The following is a 20,445-nucleotide window of genomic DNA, read 5'->3' as shown; positions in this document are numbered from 1 at the left end:
ACTACTGAGCTTTTGGTAAATGTTCAGTTTACATTCTTTACTGATAATGATGTGGTTCCTCAAAAATACTGGAAGCAGAATGTGTGATGCTTGGTACAAGGTATGAGACAGGTAATATTTCAGAAGAAGAAAAATAAGATCTCAGATGTGACACATGGCCTTGATGTCATCATCTCTAGGGTTCTGAAGACATTGAATTTTACATAATTGATCTTTTGATGTGAGGATTTTCTGGACTCCTGTTTTCCCTTCTTTATTGTTCACTTTCAATAATTCCAGCCTTTGGCTTTAATTAGATATAAGAGGTTCTTCTTTTGGAAGGGAACTAGAGAAGTGCAGATCTAACTTATTCAGAGCTATGTTTGTAGGTCTCTAGGCAAAGTATGTGTCTGGCCTTTTTCAACGAAGTATTTTCAGTAACAAGTTGTCAGTGAGGTCAGTGACTAGCAGTTCAGGATTAGATACCACCCACCCTGGCTTGTAACCTCCCCTTTCTTTCTTATCCTGGGTGAACAATGCTCAGCTAAAGTGACTGCCCCACTGTCACTGCCTCTCAGTTTGGTACTCTGTAACTCTGTGACCACCAAGAAGTCTTTTTTCACCCCCTCCCAAGCTCTTTTTGGAAAATTCCCTAGGGAGGAGCTGCATTTTAAGCCTATTTATTTCATAGGAAGAAACAGAAAGGTAAGAGTCAAGTTTGTAAAGAGAAGAGCTGAACATCAGCGAATTCTCATTTCTGCATTGAATTCCTGTGTCTTAGTTATAATCATAGATTTAAAATGTGGGGTTTCCTTCTGAATTAAGGAAGATCACATTATTATATGAAATGGGAATGTTTTGACTAGTTATGATGAGAAATGTACGCTTTCACGCTAATTTTAGAGTTATAAATAACTTTCGAACTATTGCCAGGGGAAGCTGGTAGCCAAGGTCGTGCTTTGCATTCAGAGAGCTTCTGGCTATAAAAAGCAGATTGGATACTGTGCAGGAAAAGATAAGATATGGCTTAGATGCTTGTGCTTTGGCATGGGAGTGGGGAAAAGGAAGGAAAGATGGAATATGTTTGAAGGGATTTTACTTCCAACCAAAAGCTAATTCATAGTAAATGGAAGATGTTTCAAGTGAGATAATGGCAAAAAGCATTAATTTCCAAATTTAATATCTATTTGCTTTATAAATGGCAGGAATATTAGGAGGTTGAGGAATGCTTTCAGAACTGTTGGATGACCAGTTATAATCAAATGAAAATCACTGTATGGAAAGATCATGAGATGTAATGATCAATCATGTAAAGAAAAGGTCACTATCTAATGGTATCTGAGTGATTGTGAGCAGCTGCTGTCAGTTACACTGAAGACAGAATTAGAAAAAATGAGTTCAAAAGGAAACGAAGAAATTGGGGTTAGGCATCAGAAAGTTCATTTACTGTAGAGGTTTTGAGTCACTGATATGTGCCTACTAAGATCTCTGGAGATATATTAGAATTCAATGATTTGATTAAAACAAAGTGGGAAAAACAGGATTTCAGATTTGCCTTGGTTCTGAGTTTGTGGCTAGTTCCTTAGACATATTGAAAACTCAGCATATTAGAATAGTTGTGATTTGAAGATGCCGATTATCCAGGTCAGATTTGAATGGCATATTTGAGCATGCTATTAAAATTTTGTTATCCATTATAAAAAAAATCTCAGTAGTACTATAGGACAAGTTTGTTAAATGGAGAAACCTAAAATACAGACAGCATAGACAAAGTTATTCCCATTTGTTACCTCCTACACATAGTCTGAATCTTCCTTTTTATTTGAGTAAAAGATTGGGAATTTTATGATAAAATTTTTTTTCACTATAAAAGCATTAAGTGTTCATTGTAGGAATTTTGAAAGCACAAAAAAAAATATTGCCAGTAATCTCACTGATGTGTTTCCTTCTAGTCTTTTTTTTTCTAGATGGCTTTAAAAATAATTGCGGTAATACTATAGATAAAATTTGGAACCTTGCTTTTTTATTTAACCATATAGCAAAACATTTTCCACAGAATATTACCTCTTCTACAATGGTGTAGCATTTTAAATTTGTGTAACATTCTTCCAAGTGAATGAATATAATTTTATTAATCATTGCCGAACACCTAGGTGCTACGGTAAACATCTTTGTGTATTTACTTATGTGTATATATATGTATGTATGTATATTTAAGATAATTTCCTTTATCTCTGTTTCTAAGTGCGGAAGTGTTGGATTAGAGAATACTATGTTTGAAGGTAAAGGTTGTGATATTTAAGATGTGTTTTCACTGTTATTCTTTTAAAGCATTGCAAAATTCCTTGTCTACCAAATGATATATTTATTGAGTGTCTATGAAGTGTAAAACATTGTTATCAGGTACATAGATATCAAAATACTTAATGTTTAGAAGGACAGAATCTCTCCTACTCACAGAATTTTTACAGCGGATATCAACAAAGCTACATGTCAGAGTTGAAAATACTTCAGCTCTGCCTGAAACCAACAGATAGTATTGTTGATCACTTATGTTACTTTGGACATTAAAACAATAAAATTTATAAATAACTTTGTTAGAAGACCATGTAGACATAGGGATTTGTTTGACTTTTATGATGCAACTGTGACAAAGAAATGGGAATAGGAAGAATAAATTCTTTAGTTATTGTGAATCTTTGGAGAAATTAGAAGTATTTGGAGAAAATCTGTAGGCAGCAGGATAGAAAGAAAAGGATCGAGGGCACAAGCTAGAGGAGCCATTCAGTATTGGGTTTTTCTAAAGGGAAAACATGAGAATGGAATAAGGCATGGCTGTGGAAGGAGTCAGGGAAAATAAGTTTTAATTTTGTCATTGTTCATTTTGGGAACCATGGTTTTATAAATAGAGTATATTGAAGGAAGAAAGCTAAGGAATTAGTGATAGACAAAACTAATTATTGGAAGTGGTGACTGGTCCGAAGAAATCAAAGTGGAGAGATTAGAGATATCAATATTATGTGGTGGGCAGTGAGATATAGAATTATGAATTATTAAAGAATACATTCTTCCTGTATCAAAAAACTTTTTAAATTGTGAAGTTTTATTATTTGGTAATATTTAGAGACAGACCATAGCTACAGAAGGATAGGCATTTCATTCTCTGTTCCCCATGAACTTCTGTTTGCATGTTTCTATTTTTTTGGAGTAGGAGGGATTAAGATTTAAGAAGAGAAGTTGGCAACCCAAACTGGCGTGAAGAGAAACTATGTGCTTCATAATGAAGACTTAAAAATAGTGTTTATTTATGGATCATTGGTTCATGGGAATGCTAGTCTAGAGATTTAAAAAGCATGATTTTCTGATTCTTGTTGGGATACTGTATTTTAAGTGAAATGGTACTGCGGGGTGGAACTCCAGAGTTTAGCCAAGTTGCAAATCTAATGGAAAGTGACAGATAGTTGAGGCTGCAGAATTTTTGAAGGTGAACAGGACTGTTAGCCATTGCATCTGATTTTTCACATTCTTAATTACTGTTTTTAACCACATTATTGTTGCCTGGGACTCAGCCAGTAATCTGTTACCAATTTAATCACTAGCTTCTAGCATATGATAAGTGACTGTGAATTCCTATGTGCAAAATTGAAGATTAGGTGAAGTTTATTTGGCACCCTCCCCATCTCTTTTCTTTGCCTCTTGTTATCCTAACCAGGATGCTTTTCTGCTTCAGATCCCTCCTGGCAATGGGGAAATTGACTTGATGGAGAAGGCAATGTTTAGTGCAAAGAAAGTCTCTCGAATACTGGAACTTGAACAATGGAGGCCCCTACTTTAAATTAGCGCTGTTCAAAATGTAATGGGCAGTTCTGTTTTTAACTGGTCTAGGAAAGGAGATAAGAGGCTTATGCCTGAAAGTAAATCAGCTACACCCTAAGCACTTGGTAGCGAGACTTCCTAGTTGAAGGAAGTACTCACTAACTTAATTCTAGTACAAGCTCCTTTTCTCATTGCAGACCTGCAGTTTGAGTAGCATTGCTTAAGTTACACTGTATAAACATTTATCTCCTCTAACCTATATGCATGAAGGCAGAGAATAGGGATGAAAGTATAAAATTAACTAGGTAATAAATGAATTACCAAGTCTCAGTTGATGAAGCCTCTAGAGGTGGCATCAGGGCAAAGAGGCCCAGAGTTAGCTCATTGAGGAGCCAATGGAATGAGAGGCAGGATTGCCAAAGGGCTACATTGAGTCTACTCTAATGTTGGTTTGGAATTCATTCATTCATTCTTGATGACTTGTGTGCCAGACATAGCTCTTAGTCTGGGGATAAATACTAGTGAACCAAAAATAGACCCTGTCCTCATGATGTTTCCTTTCTAATGTGTGTGTTTTTGTGGATAGGGGTGAAGTGAGAGTAATAAATAAACCAACTTCTCTGAGATTCTCCAGAAGAGATCCTGGTTTCTGTCTTAGTCCACGGCTGAAGCTCATGGGTCATATTTTCATGGGAATTTGCAGGATTAACTTGCCTTTCTGTTAGACTCTGCAGGTTCTATTTTCCCAGTATGGGATTACAAAGGAATCTTAGTTTCTTTTAAGAATCAAATAGTCTGTGATAGACACTGTTGGTTGCATATGCAATATCCATGTATTCTCCTCTGCTTGCTAATTGATAGAACCCTAATTTCGATCAGGAAAAAAAAGACATAATGTTATGCAGTTTGATCTGCATCTTGTATCTCCTTCCCCCTTAAGACAGTTATATTTGGTTAAGACAGATGCATAGCAGTTCATATAGACTTATCTCATTCTTTCTAGCAGCTTTATTGTGTTTTACTCTATATATGTAGCAGAATTTATTTAGCCCATTCTGAATTGATGGACATGTTTGTAATTTTCAGTATTTTTTATTTGTTTTGTCATGTTGCTGTGTTGCAATGAATATTCTTGTTCATATATCCTGGTATACTTTTTGAGTGTATGCTTAGGTTAAATTCATGGAAGTAGAGTTGCTGTATCAATGAGAATGTTTATTTTAAAATTTCATAAGTATTACCTTTAATTGGAAATATTATTCAACTCATTAAAGAGTGTGCATAATAATTTGAGAGATATTGTCATATTTCTCTTCAAGAAGTTCGTATCAGTTTATATCTTCCCAACAGTGTATACCGAGAGCTTATGGTCCCAACCATTAACCAGCACTGATGATACCATATCAAAAATTTTCAATTTTGACAGCTTGGTAAAAATAGTATCTTGTTGTATTTGATTTGCATTTAATTAATGATGAGTACAGTTGAACAATTTCTAAGTACTTATTAGCCCATTGCACTTCTTTTTATATAAATTGCCTTTGCAAATCTTTTGCCCAATTTTTTTTATTGAGTCATTTTTTTTTAATCCCACCATAGTAAATTAAGCAAATTAGCTTTTTGCCTGTTCAAGGTATTTCCCCATAATTTGTTGTTTATTTTTTGACTTTTGTTTTTTTTTTTTTGAATTATATAGAAAACAAAATATTTTTGTAGTCAAAATTTTAAACCTCTTCTTTTACAGCTTCTGGGTTTTCAGCTTTGCTTAGAAAGGGCTTTCTGTTTAATTCTGATAAATTTATTATACATACATTAAAATTTTATTATACATAAAAATTTACACTTAGTTATTGTAAGTTTATTATACATAAACTTATATATTCATACTTTCAGAACTTTAAAATTCTTGCTACATCTGGAATTCAGTTTGTAAAAAAAAGTGAGCAGAGAGTAAGCTTTATTTTTAATCTTTCTCCTAAATGTTTATTCAGTTGATCCATGATAATTTATTTAAGAATCACTCTTTTTCCTGATAATTTGAAAGCCATATTAACATAAGCTAAGTTTATAGTGGAGTCCATTTCTCAGCAGTCTTTTCTGTTCTATTAATATTTGTTCCTATTTTTTCCAATCCCTACTTTTAAAATAACTTCGTTTTAATAACTGGAAGGAATAATTCTTCTCCTTATTCTTTTTTGTCCTTTCATTTCCTAGATGTAATCACATATTACATCTAGGAAAAATCAAATAGCCTGTGATAGACACTGTTGGTTGCCTATGCAATAAGCATGTTTATTTCTAGATGAATTTTAACACTTTATCAAGTTTTCATGTGGTCTATGGACATTTAACAGGGAGAATTAACACTTTTGTAATGTTCAGTTTGCCTATACATCACTTTTTAGTTTACTTAATTCTTTTATGATGCTCAGTAGAATTTTAAAATTGTTTACCTGTCAGTATTTTATTTTATTTATTTATTTATTTATTTTTTTGAGATGGAGTTTCGCTCTTGTTACCCAGGCTGGAGTGCAATGGCGCGATCTCGGCTCACCGCAACCTCCGCCTCCTGGGATCAGGCAATTCTCCTGCCTCAGCCTCCTGAGTAGCTGGGATTACAGGCATGCACCACCATGCCCAGCTAATTTTTTGTATTTTTAGTAGAGACGGGGTTTCACCGTGTTGACCAGGGTGGTCTCAATCTCTTGACCTCGTGATCCACCCGTCTCGGCCTCCCAAAGTGCTGGGATTACAGGCTTGAGCCACCGCGCCCGGCCACCTGTCAGTATTTTAAAAATGTTGGTTGGTATCATAAAGGGTCTCTTTCCTTCCATCATATTTAAAAATTTGTTATTATGTATAAGCAAGTGAGCCATTGATATGGGCCCACATTTGTATTTTTAAGAAGTGCCTCTAGGAGTTGATACACAGCTAATATTCAGATGAGCTTTTAGGATCTAGATCTCTATGCTGCTCTTTTGGATTTATTTCTTCAACCAAGTGTTTCCTCAGATCTATTTCAGTAATCAGCCCATATGTCTTTTTAAAAAAAATCACTTTTAAAAATTAACTTTTTTAAAATAAAAAAGTTATATGCACATTTATTTTAGTAAAGGGTACCTTAGCCAGGGTTTTTGGTTATAACCAAAGTCTGCTCTAGCTGGTTTAAGCAACAAGAGTTTCATAAATGACATTAGGTAGTTCATAGACTTGCAGGAGAGCCAGAGAAACAGTCAAAGACAATGCAGCTGGGAAGATTGGACAGTGATACAGAGGTACTGGTTTCTACAATTTGGTGCTTTTGGGCTGGACACTGGAAGCCCCATCACAGCTTTCCTAGAAGATTCTGATTCCTGTGACCTTCTAAAATCTTACCCAAGCCATGTTTGATTGGTGAAATCTGAGTTCTATTTCAATCGATCAATTTATTGCTCCATGTTATTCTGAATTATTTTAATGTTGTTTTATCTGTTAGTGAGGACTTCCTAGTGAGGCCATACAGATTGTTAAAATATGAAATGATTTTGTACTTCTCCCTTACCCTCACCAGTGATTTTCCTCCACTTGGCCTCTGCTTGAAACCCCCTGGACCTTTCCTAGACCCAGCCACTGAAACACTTGGTACAGGATGAGGCTTCCAAGACAGCTCCAGGCTAAGCTCTGATTGCTTGAGGCCTGAGCCGTGCTGTTTGGGTTAAATATTTTTGATATCTCTGTTACTATTACTCAAATGACATCCAATTAGACTCTATATTTTTTAAGGCTTTTCTGACCCTCTAATAATAAAGTCACACCAATGAAAGGATATATGACAATTTATTTAACTAGTCCCTTTTGATGCACATTTAGGTTGTTTCTACCTTATGTTGCTACAAACAATTCTGTAGTTCATGACATGCATCTTTGTATGTGTGTTCAGATTCCTAGAAGTGGCATTGGTTTGTTCAAGAATTTGTGCATATAAAATTTTAGGAATACTATCAGCATGCTTTCCAAAGAGGTTTTACCATTATTCACATTGACCAACAGTGTATGAGATAGCTCACATTTCTTTGTCTTGGCAAAGAATATTTCACAAAAGGTTTAAAATATGTTTGAGTCAAACCAATTTTATCTTTTTAGCAATGATTTTGAAGAAAAAGGAAGAGAAGAAAATTAAGTTTGTTTAGTATGTGTGGCTCTTAGTGAACCTATACCAAGGTAGCAAAAGATCATTGTTCTCTTTTCTAATTAATAATATTTTGATACTTTTCTAGAGACCAAGATAGAATTTGGTTTTACTTTTTAAATTCTACCTTTCTGATATATGAGACAACATTTGTCAATTCCCAATATTATGTTACCACTCTCATTTTCCATTATTATGCCAAGATGCTGCAAGAATTCTGTGATAACATATATATTTTTTTCAGTGCTCTGTAAAATAGTGGTTCTCAACTCAGGGTGCCTTTGCTTCCTGGGGGACATTTGGGAATGTCTGGAGATATTTTAGCTGTCATAATTAGGGGGCAGGTTGTTTTGGCTTCTAGTGGGTAGAGGCCAGGGATGCTGCTAAACATTTTACAACACACAGGACAGTCCCCAACCATAAAGAGTTATCCAGCCTCAAACGTCAATAGTATTGAAGATGAGAAACCCTGCTTTGATAGAATATACCCAGAAATGACCATTTATCTAAATTGTTAAGCATTTTCTTACTATCTTTTTTCCTTTCTTGTTTATCAATTTCCTCTCAAGATTGCTGGTACAATCTTTTCATTTTAGAGACCATTCTCCTTGGGAGACAAGATGAAAGTAAAGTAAAAATATTGTCATTTTGCTTTCTCGCTGTTATGTGTTAATATTATAGAACCTGCCTGGGGGAGGAGGGGACTTGTGTCTTTTTTGTCCTTCCATCCTCAAACACAACCTTAAAAGTTTTTGTGCTGTTTAAGTCTTTGCTCATCCTAGGTTTATACCACTCTCCTAATAGAACGATACTACAACGATGTGTTCATGCAACCTTTACCCTCTTCCTTCTTCTTTTGTATGTTCTTCAAACATCTTAGCTCTTTAGAAAGCTCCTTGCATACCGTGTTGAGTATATATTCTCTCTCATTTTTTCCTCATATGTGATGTAGTAATGGCTTACATTTTTTGACCTATCTTTCATTTAAAGTCTGTGGCTCTGGGTCATTCTTATATTTTCTCTCAACAGCTAAGAAATCTAAGATACTTGTCTTACTTTGCTTTGTGTTTTCTTTTGTGGCTGTAATGAACTCTAAGATGATATATTCAGTTTTCCCCAAGGTTCCTGTCACTTTCACTTCTCTAACGTATCATTCTTTGTTGGTAATATTTAAATCCAGTGTAGCAGTTCCATTCTTTGCTTCTTTTGCCCTCTGAATGATGAAGCTGCTGGTAGAGAGGCAGGAGATGAAGAAGAGAAATGATTCAGATTTTAATTACTTTATTGTCTTTTGGTTTTGACAGATTATTGGATGTTTAAATCTTTGCCAGGTCTCTTTTTATCTTGACCTCTCACTTCAGTCAACTTTCTTTTCTTTTTAGCCTTTCCATCACTTCTTTCCTAGAATTTACATTTTTAGGTAGTTCACTGAGAACACAGCATAGATGTATTCTAAATTTTCTTTTGTCTTGGAGATAATTTTCCCTTACTTCGGTAAGAAAGTGTCTTCCTCTTTTATGTTATACAATTTTACAATTTTGTTTTTTTCTATTATTTTTGAAATACATGAGATTTATATGTAGTTCTGGTGTTTGTCATAAATGAGGTATGTGTAGCCTTTGAGCTCCATCACTATCAGTTTTGGTTCTACAGAATTATTCTCTCAAATCATAAAATGAAGGGTAAGTATCTTGTTAAGTTTATGGGCTACATGAGGTACATTTCCATTGGGGCAACTCTTCTCCTATTCCTATTATTTGTTTCTCTACTTGGAGGTGAATTTAACCCTAGATAACTTGAAGCAATTCGGTCACCTTTCTGAAAGAGATGCATAAAACCTAATCTCCAGAATACCCTTCTGCCTGTGTTTTTCTTGTGTCTGCCTTCTCTGTTGGGGCTTTCTCAACCAGAGTACAATATGTCATTCTTTCCTTGTTGTCTTTCATCCTGTGCTGCATTTCTGGGAATCAAAATCTTTTGGCTGAGTGTAGTTAGAAATGTATTGCTGAGAGGTGGCTAGGAAACATCCCTGGCTACCTGAAAGCAGCTGCTTCGAAGTAGGGGGGTGCAAGCTGACTTTTTGATTGGCTGTGCCAGCCCCGAGTCATTGATAGGATGTGAGGTTACATGGGTAGGATGCGAGGGTTTGCCTCTGTGGCTGTTGCAAATTTAGGCACAAGTGAGATTCAGCTCCTTTTTCCCTCAGTTTGTAATTCATGAAGTAGATAAGGTAAAGTGGCCAGATTTACTAAATAAAAATACAGGACATACTGTTGATTTAAATTTCAAGGAAACAACAATTATGTGTGTGTGTGTGTGTGTGTGTGTGTATGTGTGTGTGTGTGTAACTATGCCCCAAATATTGCATAGGACACACACTTATGCCAGAAAATTATTCTTTGTTTATCTGAAATTCGAAGTGGGCATTTCATATTTTATCTGTGAACCTTAAGGTAAGGGAAAATTTCCCCTGGTGTTTGGAAACATTAATGAGATCATTATCCTTCTGTATCTCAGATACTTGTGTGAAAGGGTCTTTTTCTAACTTTTCAAAGCTTGCCCTTTCTAGTCTTGTTTCAGCTGCAGAGCTGGTCAGCACTGGGGAGACTGGAGGAAATTTGTAGAGTCTGGGAGCCTTCAAACAGAAGACTGGAGACCTGGACTTTTTCCTTTTACAATGTGTCTGTTGTTAGGAAGAGTTCCCCTGACCCATGCATCAAATTAGTCCTGATTAAAATTTGCTATTGAGAAAGAACACCAAAGACCCTTAAATTACAACCCCCCTGGTGGCCTATGTTACCCTAGGAGGGTTTGTTTCTGGCACATGTGTAACTGACTGGAAGGCCCTCCCGACTCAGCCACTAGGCTTAGTAAACTGAAACGTTGACGGCATGGGTTCCGTGCCATACTTACGTGGGAATGGTATGCTTGTCTTAAATCACTGTGGCCTCTCACAGGATCCACAGCAGCAACAGTAAGAGTGCCGCAGGAGAAAGGGCCTCACTGGACTGTCGGGAATCAGCTTCCATCAGTAAACTTTGTGCCAGGAACAGAACACCAGCATCCTTCAACAGAGCCCACTTGTATTCTACTCCATTTCTCTGGTTTTCTTTTTCTGTGGCATGTGAATGGAGACGCCCCCAGAATTTTTGAACAATTTTAGAGACAAGAGAGATGCTAGATTCCCTGCCAGTCTGGCAATTGGGAAGTGGTTTTAGCTTGAAAATAGGAGTGACTTTCATTTTTACCTAAAACTATTGAAGTGGACCTTGCTATTACTACATACACACATATTTTTTTCAAATATGACATCATAACTTGCATCATTTTATAATTGTTTAGTTCTATGAAAGTTTCTTTTTTCTTTTTCCATTGGCATGACCTCAGAAGACTGTAGATATTTTTCTGTGTTCTTATGCTTTGCATTTTTGAATATACCCATATTGGTTAGATTCATAAAGATCTGTTTATAATAGATGATAGATGATCAAGTTTTGTGATTTCTTACAATTACTGGGCCTTTCTCTTTTTTTGCCAGCCTGTATCATTAATATATTTTAAAGACCCTGCTCAAAAATTCACCTGAAATAAGTAGTCATCCTTGGGTAAATGTTTTTAACTTTAATTATTTAACTTGGGTGCCTCAGCCTTTAGTTTATATGATATAATCTTACATTTAGGCATATGCTAATTTAAAATATATTGGTTATTGATCCCTATGATTGCATTCTAGAGAGAAATATAGGAGAATATATTTATGATCTTAAGATGGGACATAATTTCTTAAATAAGACCCCAAAAACATAGCCGTAAATTAAAATACTGAAATTATTACATTAATACAAAAAATCAATTAAATTAATTAAAAGACTGAAAAAACAATAAAAAGAAACAAAAACTACCAACTGACAGGGTGTGTTCACATTTATCCATATAAGGTGGATTGTATTGTTGTTTCCCAATCCTCTCTCTCCCTATATCCATCCCCTTTGCCATATGACTTTGCTATTCCTCCTGCTAGAAGCAGAGTGTATTTCCCTGCTCCATTAATTTTAGACTTGTCCATATGACTTGCTTTGCCCATTAGAATGTGGGCAGAAAAGGCAGAGTGCCAATTTTGAGCCTTCACCTTAAGAGGTACTGGATGTTTCCATTTGCCCCTCTTGTGTTTCTGTTCATGAGAAGAATATGCTGTAAGTGGCCTACTTTTCCAAGGAAGATGAGAAAAATGTGGAGCAGTTCTGGATCCCAAAACTACAGCTTGGAGCAAGCTAAGCCAGGTCCATTCTGTATTAGCCAATCTTCAAGGAGAGGATATTTTCTTCTGAAAATCCACAAGAAAGAATAAATGTGTTCTTAGGACACTGACTTCTAAAGCTGAGTTCTAAAACTCAATGGTGTTTTTTTTTCATATGGTGTTATTGTCAAAACAGTTGACTCGTACACCATTTAACAAAAGTCATTTATCATAAGATTTTATTAAAAACTGCAAAAAATTAATAAGGAAAAGATAAATGATCAAATAAGGAACAATCCAATAGGGTCAATGATATGTAAAAAGATAATGCACAGAAAAGAAAACTGGAATGACCCATAAATACATCAAAGGAAACTTAGTTTTCTTCACTAGTTACTGGGTAAAGACACATTAAAACAGCAATAGGATACTTTATCATACTCATTAAATTGGCAAATATTAATATATGGTAATAACCTAGTATGTGTAAGGATGTGAAGAAAATGGAACTTTCATATACAGATGGTAGAATATTCAAGGGAAGATTTCCCAGACAAAGAGGGACATATGAAGTAAGGAGAGGATATTTTGAAGGACTGTTACTGACAAAGGATTATATTTACAATATATAGAGAATTCTTTGAAATCAGTAAAGAAATGAACAGGCAACCGAGAAAAAAACAGGTAAAGAATACAATTAAGCAATTCAGTTCATAGAAGGGATATTTGAGAGGCTGACTAATCAACTAAAAAGAGATTAGCAATTACAGTGGTTATCAGCAGTGCAAATCAAAACAATAGTGAGAACTCCTCTGCATGTCTACATTGGTGGGACGTGAAATGTCATGTAATATCTTGTGTTGGTGAGGAGGTGGGAATACATGAACTTACATTCTCTGCTGGTGGTGTTTTTTGGAGACCAATTTGACAATATGCATTGAAATTGAATACTTACATTCTGAGGCAGAAATTCTGCTTCTGAATTGTGTTAGTTAGGTAGGACTGTCAGAATAAAACACCACAGACTGGGATCTTTAAGAAAGAGAAGTTTATTTTTCCACAGTTCTGGAGGCTAGAAGTCCAAGATCCAGGTGTCAGCAGGATTAGTTTCTTTTGAGGCCTCTCTCCTTGGCTTGCAGATGGCCACCTTCCTCATATGGTCGCCCTCTGTGTTTTCTTCTCTATGTCCTAATTTCCTCTTCTTATAAGGACACCAGTAGAATTGAATTAGGGTCCATCCTAACAGCCTCACTTTAACCTAATCACCTCTTGAACGGACCTATCTCCAAATACAGTCATATTCTAAGGTACTAGGGGTTAGGACTTCAACACCAGAATTTTGAGGAGATACAATTCAGCCCATATATATACACCAGAGGGACTCTTGCATAGGCATACAAAGAGACATGTATGAGAATGTTTATTATAGCATTGTTTCCCATAGCAAAGAGTTGGCTATTACCAAAATGTACTTGATTAGTGATATGGACACATAAAATATATTTATAAATGCGTGTGTTAGAATGCTACATAATGGAAAATAAAGGAACAAACTAAATCTATTATATTAGTTAGGAACTCATTTTCATCAAATAACAAGAAGTCTGGAGGTAAGAAGTTAATAACGGATGTTATCAAGGGCCCAAGTTCTTTCTATAGTTCTGCTCTGTCATCCTTCCTCTTCAGCTTTGCGGTAAGATTGTTTTATTTACAGGCACCTTACCACAGTCAAGATAAGGAAGACATGGCAAGGATACTAATGTCCTTTTGATGGGGAAAGCCAAAACTTTACCGTCTCATTGGCCAGAATTCTTTCACATGCCATTCCGAGTTGCAAAGAAGGCTGGGAAATCAAATGTCCTGCTTCCACACCAGAGAAAGATAAGGAAGAGTAAGGCTGGAATTATGTGCTGCGTAAGCAAACATGCAGTGTTTGCCACATCTTTATAGTCCAACATAGACAAAAAAAAAAAAAATACAGTGAAACAGAGAGAGAAAGAGAGAGAAGTAGAAAGAGATGGGAAATACAATATTATTTGTGTAAATTTAAAAATCCATCCATACATGAAGTTATATATTATAGTAGACTTATATAGCATATGTAAAAAAAGTTATGGAAGTTTAATCGGAAAAGTATCCCATTAACTACCATAAGAAGCAGCATGGGGAATGAAACTGAGGACGAATAGGGGAATATAGACTATGAAAACAAAAAATGAAACAGGCTTTTCATGGACCAGTATCACCAGTGAGAAACATGATTGATTATGTCTAATTCTGTGCATCCAAGACCCAGGGGGAAAAAAGTGGATTGGCTTGGGGTGTGTGTGTATGGGCTACTCAGACTGATTTGGCAGCGTTATCATTTGAAGTAAAAGAAATGTAATTCATTGCTCTATCATTGAATTTAATTATTTTACTTTTCTCTGTGATAAGCTTCATTCTTTTGCATGCAATTGATGACCTGATAGGAATGATGTTATAGTTTTAATTTAATGACTACAGCAATTATATTTTGGAAAATTTAGGGATACTACACGTTTTACAAGGTTGATTGTATTTATTTTTGCAGATATATTTATTTTGCTCTATTATGCAAAATCAGTAGACTAGACTTAGAGAGTCAATGAAAGACATGAGTAAAATAAACATGGCTGCTTGATAGTGAAGTCCATCACTCTCTAGTTTTCTGTTATTATCTTTGGAAACGGAGAGTGTGGGAGAAAAGGATTTCCTTCCTCTCTTTCTAATATAGCCTCAGTGACTGAGTGGTTCTCTGCTCTGGAATGAAGCAGATTGGCACAACTCCATAAGTCTTATGTGGGAACAAGACACAGAGGTTTCTATTTTTTCTTATTGTCATTTGTTTGTGTTTAGTTTGGTATTCTATCTTTAACCATCCTATACCCACTCTTCTAAAAAAAATACTCAGTTTATTAATATGTGTTAGTGTCCCTTTAATTTTATCTATTAATCATGTTGCAACTTTGGAAGAAGCTCTAAACATACTTCCATTTTAGGACCACATTTTCTTGCTATCCAATTATAAATTATTATCATGGACGGAGTAGATGACTTCCATTGATGACCTGGATTCAATTTGCTAAATAAAACTGTGTGGACATAATAATTCTTTATTCATTTAAAAATCAGAGAGGCAATCTATTTGATGTCTCTCACAACAGCCCTCTAAAATTCAATGGCATTTTGGTTTAGAAAAGAAGAATTTCACAAAGAGAAAAATGTCTTTCCACAAAATAATGATAATTTATTAATGAATTATTTGGCATGGTAATTAGCATTCCTTTACATTCTATGTGTAATTTTATAAGTAATTACTCTTCATAGAAGTTTTATAGGTCTCATTTTACATCAGGAAAACAGGGTAAATTGGGGTCATTGTGGGTGAGGCCAAAGAGAGTAAAGTGAGTTTGAATTTGAACTCAGTTTCTTTTGCATTTCTTACTATTCTTGTTATGACATTTCTTCTCATATTCTTCACTGTACTTGTTTTGTAACGTGTCTGCCTTATTCCTTCTATAATTAATCTTGGGAGAGCTCATCTACTCTTATAGATTAGAGTGTAACATGGATGGACAAGTTAATATATCTGCATCTCTAGGCATAATTTTTTTTCCACTGTTCATGGTTTCTCCATATCCAGTTGCTATTGGGATGTAACTATTTGGATATGCCACTGCACCTCAAACTTAGCATACCTAACCTATGTCAGAGTCCAAGCTTGCACTATACCTGTTAATTGGTATGAATATTACCTACTAAGAGCCCACTGCAATAATTAGGGGAGTAATAAGTTGTTTTGAAGATAAATGAAATACAGTAGGCACTTTAGGAGGCCGAGGTGGGCGGATCACAAGGTCAGGCATTTGAGACCAGCCTGGCCAACATAGTGGAACCCCATCTCTACTAAAAATGCAAAAAATTAGCCAGACATGGTGGCGGTTGCCTGTAATCCCACCTACTCAGGAGGCTGAGGGAGGAGAATCACTTGAACCCAGGAGGCGGAGGTTGCAGTGAGCCAAGATCATGCCATTGCCCTCTAGCCTGGGCAACTGTGCGAGACTCCATCTCAAAAAAAAGAAAAAAGAAATACAGTAGGCCTCTTATCTGTGGTTTTAGATACTCAAGGTCAACCCTGGTCTGAAAATATGAAATGGAAAATTCCAGAAATAACCAATTCATAAGTTTTATATTGTGTGCCATTCTGAGTAGCACAATGAGATCTTGTGCTATCCTACTATGTCCCAATCAGGACATGAATCATCTTTTTGTCCAGCATGCCCTGGTGTGTATGCTGCCTGCCCATTAGTCACTCAGAGGCCATCTAGATTTTCAAATGTGCTGTCACAGTCTGGCCCCAAAGCGCAAGAGTTCTGATGCAGGTATATTGTTATAATTGCTCCATTTTATAATTATTATTATTTGTTTCTTGCGTAATTTATAAATTAAACCTTATCATAGTTTGTAGGTACAGGAAAAAACATACATAGGGTTCAGGACTATCTGTGTGGTTTCAGGAATTCACTACGGGTCTTGGAACACATACCTTGTCTGTAAGGGGGGACTACTGTATATATAAAATGTATTGAAAATTCAAATACAGCATATAATGTATGGAGATATTTTTGCTAAAAGTAAAAAGGAATAAGCAGTGAATAGATTCTACTTACTTAAAGTAGTATCTATTTAAGTACCTAGCTTAAAGTAAGTAAGTAGTATCTATTCACTGCTTACTCAGTCTCCCCCTCCCCCTAAGCATTATCCTTAATTTAAAAAAAAAATCTACAGATAGAATTGAGACTAATAAGGCCTTTAGATGTAGGTTCTTAAGGCACCTGGGGAAACCGAAAACCACCGAGTGAGACATAGTTCAGGAAAGCCTGTGTCAGGAACCAAACTCACAGTTGGAAAGTAAAGTAGAATTACATGGTTAGCTAGAAATGACAACAACAACGTTATTTATATACATATTCCAAAATGTGTGGGTGATTGGCAAAAAGGATAAGCAAATTGCTGGCAAAACTGACTTTTCAGTTTTCTTCTGAATAATGGCTTATCCTATAAGTTAATTTGAGAACAAAGTCCCAGTATCTATTTTCTATTATAGCAAATATATCTGTTTAGAAAATTGAAGATATAAAATTTCATAAAAGAATATAGTTGAGATATCATATTTTATTTCCAAATGTAAATATGATATTTACCTGGCTATTGTTAGTTATTACAAGAGGAAAGAAAATGCCACGTTTAAGTATGAGAAATGATCTTACAGAGAAGTTTCTTTCAATGAAGAACTCAAAGCTTGCTTTTATTATCAGAAATAGAATTCCCCTTAAAAGGAAAATAACCTATAATTTCTTATTTTGAATGACAATTGAGGAAGAGAATTCACATTTATTTTCTCTTTGGAAAATTTGGTACTTTAACATAGAGGATATGTCGTTAGTGACAAGTCTGAGAGCATGAAAAAAGAGATTGCTCTTTGAACCTGTTTTTTTACTTTTGCCATAGTTAACTTAATTAACTTGATGTTTGTGCCTTAATAGCATAAAAGAAACAGAATTTTTTTTTTATCTTCAGTCAAGATAAATTTGTGGGAGTTAATGATTTTAGTTAGATAGTAGAATTTTTATTTTTAGAATAAATCAGGCATATTGCTGTCCATGTCTTTCCATACTGAGTGTTAAGTTGTGAAATAAAGAAGCTGTCAATTGTATGGGAACTTCGTTAGTCATAATACTGCATACTTATGAGAAATATAATAATGTAGCAATAGGAAATATATCTTTAAAAATTAGCCTGTGGCTTCTAATATGTAATGAAAATTTAGCAAATATTAAGCAGGGCAATTATAGTATATGAGTTAAAGAGTTTACAAGTGTCATATAATTTTGAAGAGAGATTTTATCTTTTAGTTTTGTTCTGTTTTCTTCAGAATTTGTTTTGGATTTTCTAATGGAGCTTAGAATCGTTATGTAAGATCACTCTCTGTTTGTCCCAGAAAAATTTAGGATTGTGGGAAGTCTTTCCACAAGAAGAATTTCCACTTCTTGGTCTTCTAGTGCTTTTTTTCAGAGGATGCAGCTGAAGGAGCAGATAGAGGAAGAAATAATGGTAGTCTGATACAGATGAGAGGCACTAATCTGGGATTTAAAGTCAAATTGATATGGGCAAAATAAAATGGGATATTTCTAAGCACAATTACGAAGGAAGGTAGAGATGATGTGTCCCAGTTCCTAGCTGAAGTATAAAAACTACATGTCATTGGGTGCAATACGTGGGCTTTCAGAATCTCATAATACCCTCTGCTGGTTAAATGAGGGATTGTGTTTAAAAATGAGTGACTTGACTTTTTTGTTTGTTTTTTAAATTATCGATAATTGCTCTATTATAAAAGGATTGAGCAGTGCAAAGTATTGTGAAATAATATAGGAAAAAATTGTAAATGTGAAGAATGAAGCCAATGTGTTACTTAAATGTTTTCTGAAGTGAAATCAATGTGGAAATATCTACAATTGGAATTTCCTAATCTTTTGGTCTATATTTTAATCATGAAGCAGGTCACAGGGAAGGAATGTAGAAGGGGGAAAAATACACGGATCTCTTGCCTTTATCTTCAATAACAAGTCTGATTAATTCAAGCTATTTAAATTACCTTCATTATTTATTCCTAAATTATTGTTGTAAGAGCTATTGACAAAATCTGAAGGTGAGCTAAGAACTGCTTTTTTCACCTCACCACTGGGTACTATGCCTACTATCTGGGTAATGGGATCAGTTGTACCCCAAACCTCAGCATCATGTAGTATATCCATGTAACAAACCTGAACAAGTACCCCCTGAATCTAAAATAAAAGTTGATATTGTGAGGAAAAGAAAGAATAGCTTATCTGTGGATAGTGTGATTTAATTTCTTTTAAAAATAACAGGTATTATCTTAAGTAACTTAAAAGCTTGATTGCTTCAGGGAAGTATCATATAGCATGACTGTTTTATATATTTTTTTTCTGCTTTTATAAATTCTCAAAAATTCTACTTTGGGATTTGCAGTGTTTTGGGTACATAATGACCATGCAAATTATATTTAGAAGTTGATAGCAGATAATGTATTATTATTTCACTGTAAATCTGAAAAACACAATTTCAGGTCTGATTCTGCTGCTTGATGTTATTCTTCACTGGCATGTTGCTTTAAGAGCACCCATCCCCCTTTCTTGCTTGAGCCACTGTGTCCTGTCAGTCATCCTGAAATACACTAGGGTGCTTGTCAGGCTGTTTGCTTACAGATGCATCATAAGCCAAATTGTGAGCCATGATAGTGGCACTGAATTTCTAAATACAAGAAATTGCTTAGACAATTGGTTTAGTATCTGTGTATGGGCAATACTCTGTCCTGCAGTAGGTGAGTGGAGTGTCAAACTTTTAAAAATCAAACTTTGCTATAAGGCAAATCCTAGTAATTATAGATTATCTGTTCTTGGTTAGATAACTTTGGGGGAAATGAAAGGACATTATTTCTGTAAAATGGGATGAATAGAAACTATTATGTTTTGCATTTTTTACTTTTATAACTAATTTTCCTTTTAGTAACACTAAACTCTAGACTATTTTATGAAAGCTCCAATTTTAAATGTCTACTTTTTTGAGTATATTAGCAGACATTTCAGATTTAGATAAAAATGTGGTTCTCTTATACATTTTTTTCTTTCACAACTCAGGCAGATTCAGTTGAGCAGAGGCTCAAGTCTGCTGTTTATTAGTGGTTTTAAAAATAGCACTAAAACAAATTCTAATGTGCCAATGCCCAAGCGATAGTAGTCTTACATCAGCTCATTTAAAAACTCCTACTCTGTAACTGAGCTGTTACTATAATGATTGAGTATGCATACTAGCAACTTTATGTACTTTAGACATAAAAATTGTACAGCAAGTAGGTTATTTGTGCAAACAATTTAATTGCTGTTATGGGCTTTTAAACTTAAATTGTGCATGGATGTTTTCCCTGTAGTTTTTGTATGCAGACTTAAATATTTTTAAACAGAGAATTGGTAAAGCAAAAAAGAAGGAACTCATGATTTTTTATACTTGTATATTCAATATGGTATAGCACATATTAAGAGGCAGCAAGGAGTTAAAGTTGTAAGGCTTTATCTAAGGTAAATGAGAAAAGATTGCTTTTCAGATACCTAGAATGATTATTTATTCCTTGCCTTCTTCTAGAAAG

The 20,445-nt window shown here is 35.0% G+C and overlaps 1 protein-coding gene across 3 annotated transcripts in view; it reads left to right on the top strand.

Annotated features, from left to right (window-relative positions):
* CTNNA3 (catenin alpha 3) overlaps positions 1–20,445 on the top strand; it is a 1,791,515-nt gene that overhangs the window by 39,807 nt on the left and 1,731,263 nt on the right. The window contains exon 1 of one of the 3 annotated variants that reach the window (XM_032252665.1): positions 466–684. The exons of 1 other annotated variant lie outside the window; for it this stretch is intronic. The gene's annotated coding sequence lies outside the window, so the exon portion shown is untranslated. Of the gene's footprint in view, positions 1–465; positions 685–19,483; positions 19,624–20,445 lie in introns of those variants that run through there. One more of the 3 variants, XM_032252664.1, reaches the window with a different exon arrangement.

Source organism: Sapajus apella, unplaced genomic scaffold, assembly GCF_009761245.1.
Source record: "Sapajus apella isolate SASKATOON/1434 unplaced genomic scaffold, GSC_monkey_1.0 scaffold78, whole genome shotgun sequence".
In the NCBI taxonomy this organism is placed as follows: domain Eukaryota; kingdom Metazoa; phylum Chordata; class Mammalia; order Primates; family Cebidae; genus Sapajus; species Sapajus apella.
This window is presented reverse-complemented; position numbering and strand designations above follow the sequence as displayed.